The sequence below is a fragment of the Ciconia boyciana genome, chromosome 7, assembly GCF_034638445.1.
Source record: "Ciconia boyciana chromosome 7, ASM3463844v1, whole genome shotgun sequence".
NCBI classification, from domain to species: domain Eukaryota; kingdom Metazoa; phylum Chordata; class Aves; order Ciconiiformes; family Ciconiidae; genus Ciconia; species Ciconia boyciana.
In genome coordinates this window covers 18,607,403-18,613,402 of record NC_132940.1, presented here as the reverse complement: position 1 = coordinate 18,613,402, position 6,000 = coordinate 18,607,403, and positions in this window count along the sequence as shown.

Sequence of the window (6,000 nt, the reverse complement as noted above, 5' to 3'; positions counted from 1 at the left end):
ATTCTGCATTTGTATACTTTTACCATAATGTTAAAAAAAGCTAATCAGCTTGGTTTTATGATAGTCTGCCAATAAAGTCCAAAAGAATTTTATAAAAGATGGACATTGACCTACACTTAGGAAAAAATTAAAATCAAGCCCCTTATAATTAGGATAATTTTTCTTAAGTTAGGGAAAAGAACTCTACAATAATCTTGGAAAAAAGAAACTATGGCCAAGCTCCATTTGGAAAGACAATAGGGATCCCAGGAACTAAAGAGTTAAAAATCTCTTACAGGAAGTGAGTAGAGGTCTGAAATAAAACACAAAACAAGAATGCAAGGTTGCACGAGCACTTTAATTTTGAGTGTCTTATTTTAGTCACTTAAAATCTCAGGCACTTTAGTTTCTGTAATGTGAAAGGTACACTGAAGTTGGATCTGTCTGGACTTAAGTGTTCAGTACTATAATTACATCTGGATTTAAATATAATTTCTACATTAAAAAATACTAGGAAAAAAGTTTAAGAAAAGTTTGAGGAGCTGAAGAATGGATAACTCCTTTTGTATGTTCTTTCAAAGATTAATACTTGCCTCTTTGTCCATACTTATGCTTCCAGCAACATTTATCATTGATTCAAAGGTTGGAAAAAAATAATGAATGAACAACTGGGGGGAGGAAGAAGAAATCAGTCCCGTATAAAATATTCTTACCACTTCAATGAGAAATCGGGGACCATGAGTGGTAAGAATTAACATTTGGTTAACACAGCTAATATGTAGAAAGAACGATTACCACAATAGGGGTACCATTATAGCACCCTCCACAGGCTCGAGACACAAAAGGTTCTGAATAGAGCAAGAGACACTCAGAATAGAGCAAAAGAAGAAGTGAAAATATATTATCTTATCAAAGATGTAGAATTTAGCTGCTTCTGACTTTGCCATGTTCTCTCAGCGTACTTCCAGGGAAATTAAGTAAATATTTATGATATGGAGGAGAGGAAGAAGTAAAGGTTACAGCATCCAGAAAAATATCAGGCAAAATCCACATTCTGACACAGCCACAACTTTTGTAAAGCAGGAAGTTAGTTGCTTGTTGAAGTAACGCCTCTTTGCAAGAATAAAGCTTTCACAAAAAATCCTGCTGCATTTAAAAATTCCTGCGTTAACTGGTATCTTTTACATTTTAAACATCTTCTCATTTTGAAATGCTTGTTGACTTTTTTGGAAACCATTCAGAACCATAAAGAAAAATGTTTAGAATGTTATTAAGTTAGTTTGATAAAGTCTTTGTGAGCATTTTTTGTAAGAAACACAAAATTAAGATTTGATTGTTGGAAAAATCTGTGAAATGGAAACAACCTGGTTCTGTTTGCTGAAGGTTTTTCCTTATTTTGGATGTATTTAACATCCCAAAAATCATAGTCATGAATCTCCAGCTAAAAGGAACCCCTTGAGAGCAGTAAGGATAAAACAAATACAAATTAATGTTGACGCAAAGTTCACTTCAGCTAACCAAGACTGCATTAATTACGTCATACACTTACATAAATACTGTAAGCCTACTAATATCCATCTTCTCAACAAGCACAGTGGTTGGCTCTCATGTGAAAGTAATTAGCAAACTGCAGTACTTTGGCACAAAACTTTGCATGCTCTGAACGTTATTTTATGTACACCTTCTCACATTCCCTAGGACTTTGTGCTTACCGAGTTTTGCTGCAATTAAGCAAAACTAAAGAGACAATGATTGTTTTACATCTATTTTCAGAGCTAGAAATACCCCTTATTTAGATCATCTGATAACAAAAACCACCTTAATTCAAACAGCCTACTACAGTTTAATAATCTTTAACTCTTTCAGTACAAATCCAAGTTTACTAGGGATGAATTTATATGCTTCCATATTCAATTTGGGCAATTGAATCCTTTGTTTAAAATAAAAAATAAGAGTCTCTATGGACACAGACACTTAAGCTTTAAACAGGATTTTCTCTCTGCCTTTCTGAATTCCCATCTGAGGAAGGACAGGCTAAAGGCCATAAATGTAGAGCTATCTTTACAAAGGAGACTTAAATACAAGTCAAATATGACTTCAAATTTCCACTGGTTTGTCCTCTGTAAGCCAGCTATTCTTGTTTCTTCTGACAGACCAGTGTCCCGTCACCTTTCTGGAGGATTTGGACAGAAGAGTATCAGTTCTTATAAATATGCACAAGAAACTAATGTGAACTTATAGATGAAAAGTAAAACAGTTTTGTTGCATTAAGGTTCCATCTTTTCTTTATGGATTAGCTTTCACAGACCATGTATGGAATTATATTTCCATGATGTCAGAAGAAGTACCAGTTTTGTAAGAGTAGTGTTGATGAAGTGTCCAACACTCGATCTTACTAAAATGGGCTGGCTGCTGCCCTGGCTGCATTGCTGTCAATGGAAACTTTGCCATTAGCCTTAATGCACTGGGGACTTCATACAGCATACTACTTCTATCAAAGATGTGACTGTTGTTTTCCATATACTGAATATATTTTTCTGGCAAATAGCAACTCACTAAACTGAAGCAGTTTAATCTCCTTTAAAGCTGCTGCAGAAAATAAAATCAGTCTGACAATTGCGTCAGCATTAAAACTGCTTGGATAACCCAAGTATAATCAAAGGCTGATAGCACATGTGTAACACCTTGCATGTAAAAATAGCCCTTTACACTTCATTAATCTCAAGGTTTAAAACAGATGATGGAGGTTTATGAGAAAATGAGTACTAGCTTTCAAGCAGATCCTTTCTAAATAATTTATAGTTAAAACACATGTCAGTGCTGCTATACGGACATGAAAGTTGCAAAAATAATATGGCTGAAATGAACATAGCTAGAGATTACAAAGAGACTGCAAAGTCTGTAGGGCAGGGATCATCTTCTGTCTGTATTCTGAAATGCCTGCCAGGCTTTTGGGTGGTGTGAAAACACTGAGTATAAAGTAACATTTTCATGAGGCATGTGTAGCATAAAGGTCAATCACTCACATTTTTCAAACTATGTCTCTTTCTGTTACAACATGAATGTTGCTATTTCACAAGAGTATTTCAAAAACAGCTGTTATTTTAAAAAGTCAGTGTTGTATTCTCATCAAATTCAATAAAAAGCCAGGAAATCCCTGGAATTAGAAAACCTATACAGCTGTCCTCCTTACCTCTTATCCATGTGACATAGAAATGCAGATTGTGACTGCACCGTGCACATCTGAGCAGTGAATGCAGCCTTACAAGGTGCTTAGATTGAGTCTATTTCTTCTCACTTAAAGTTACATTATGCTAGACTTAAGGCATGCTTTATTTACATGCATTCAATCTCTAGTGGGAGTTTGTATACTGTGCACTGGATAATTCTTTAAGTGAACAACAGTCCAGCATCAAGAAGAGTTTCATGCAGAATACAAATAGAAAGCATTAGACGACTACCTCCCAGGGACAGCAAGTTCCCCAGGCTTACGTCGGGGATGAGGATTGGTCGATCTGTTCACCCTCAGGGGCTGTCTGGAATTATAGATCAGGGACCTTATTGTCATACCCCAGCTGCTGCACAAAGCCACTAGAAGAAAGGAGATTTACGAGTATTTCAGCAGCACTGAACCAGGGATACAGAAGCTATACAACTGGGAGTACAGTGGCTCTAAATCTGTAGGCATTATGCAAAAAGAAAATGCAGAGTTCGGCATCAAGGGAGCTCTCCCAGAGCAATAGGACATCTTTGTAAATTCTCTAAAGAATAAATTTAACAGTTATTAAAGAACAACACCCTGTTATTGCAGTCACTGAACTTTACATCACAAGGAAAGATGCAAGGGATTTTCAGAAAGACATCTGTCATTTAACAGTGACAGTGACCTCAGCACTGACGAGCAATTCAAATCCCCAGTGATGGAAACAAATTAACCCCTTGGTACATAGTGGGTTGAGAACTCCAGCATTACAACTGCTGTACACTGTAACAGTACAGCCTACAGAAGGTTTTACCTTCAGACAAGCAGTAGATAGAATGAGGTATATTTTTAAAATTGTAATTGCTGTACATAAAAACACTTACAACATTATTTAACATCATGCTATCAACAGTCTTCAAAAGGTGCAAAGGAATTTCAGTGGCAGAAATAAACCCTTCACTGAAAAGCATTTATAACGTAGTATTTAAGGACTGGGCACACAAGTAGGAAGGCTAACATCCTTTATACATACCCATTTCACACGACAACCGTGTTTTACCAAGAGGGTGTTCAGTCAGTTGGATTCAGAACTGGGACACTCTGGTGATCCTGTGTAGTCTTTTCACTAGGAACTGCTACAACATTGGCCTGCAACCTGACCTGACCCTGACTCCTATACATAGTCCTAAGGAAACCCAGGGAGAAAGACAAAACCTGCCCAATATCACTGAGACACTCAGCAGATGTCTGCAGAGCGAGAAGAGGGACAGACCATAGAGATTACTCCATCCCAATGACTCCAGTAGCCCCCGTGACACCTATGGAGAGTAGGACTGGACAAGAAGCTCTAAGGAGTAATACAGTAAGACCTTTGGCCCTGCCTGACCCCACCTCACATTCTGTGCATTTCCACACAGAGAACTAGCACAACAGAAGACAAAAGTATCCCTCCTTCTGGGAAGGGCACCATACTCATTACCAGACAAACCTTCACAGCTAAGGAAGGCAACTACATCTGTCCAATGCTGAACTCTACAGTAATCAATACTACCAATAATTAAATTGGAAAGCTCTTTCCTTCCACAGAGTCAACTGCACTTCTTGAACATTTACTTAGCATCAGAACACCTGAGCCGACTATTCACTTTTTCCAAAGGAAAACACATAAGACACACACACGGTGAGAAACCTATGGTTGACTCTGGCAGAGAACTCAGCCCTCATAACTAGTTTCACCAGTCTTTTGAGGGAGAAGATGCCCATGTGGCATCACAGATGCTTAGTAGTCAATAGGACTGTTCCTTTTCTTTTTTTTCCTCCCCTCTCATTTTTTAAGTCATTTTCTGTGGCGTTTAACAAGCATGTTATTTATCACTAACAGAAACAAAAAGTTACAGTGATAGACACAAAGGCTGAAAAAAAAAGAGCAATACCACATGGAGCCCCACACTATACTGATGAAATCAGTTTTAGGCTTTTAAAATAAAATGTGGTAGAGATTGTGTAAGATTCACCCTTGTCTCAATAATAACAGTTAAAATCAGTTCGCTTGCTAAAATAGATATTCTAGCCCAATTAAAAAGATGTTTGATTAGAAAAACACATTTGACATTAGCTCGGATGGCTATACAATAGTGGTCCTCTTCAGCCTTATAAACCTATGGCCTTAACAGAGCATGCCACTGTACTCCAGGTGAACAGTGACTGCATGCTAAACAAATTGCTGATCTGCCATCACAGTCCCCTCCCTCAGAGTAATTAGCTTCCAGATGGATGCCTTTAACACAGAGTAAAATATTCAGACAACATAAAGCACATTTAGATCTTAAGGCAACTGTAAATTGTCCACTGCCACATGTGTAGTAGCTACACACTTATCTTAGCTATGTTCTGGGAAATTCAAACAGGGTCCAACGCATTTCAGTCATTTCAGTGTGAAAAGAGGAAGACTGATTTACAGGTACTCTTGAAGGAACCTTACCAATTGATGGTTTAATGATACAGCAACCTTACAGACTGATAAAAGAAAATAAAAGCATCTGGACCACAATGTTATTAGCTGGTGATGAAGGACATCTATCTTATGACCTTTCTGAAGTGAGAAGATTGAAAAGGATTGTACATTGACCAAGATGCTCTTTTTTAAATGGAACATATCAACACTTGCAGCTCTTTTCCTAAGTCCATACAGCTGTTCTGCTCTTAATCTTTGACAAATATTCACTTAAATATGCAGTAAGTTGTGCTTATTCACAATATATGCATTCCTCCTGCCACCATATTATCCATTCTTAGCTTTTTTGGTACCCCACAAAAGC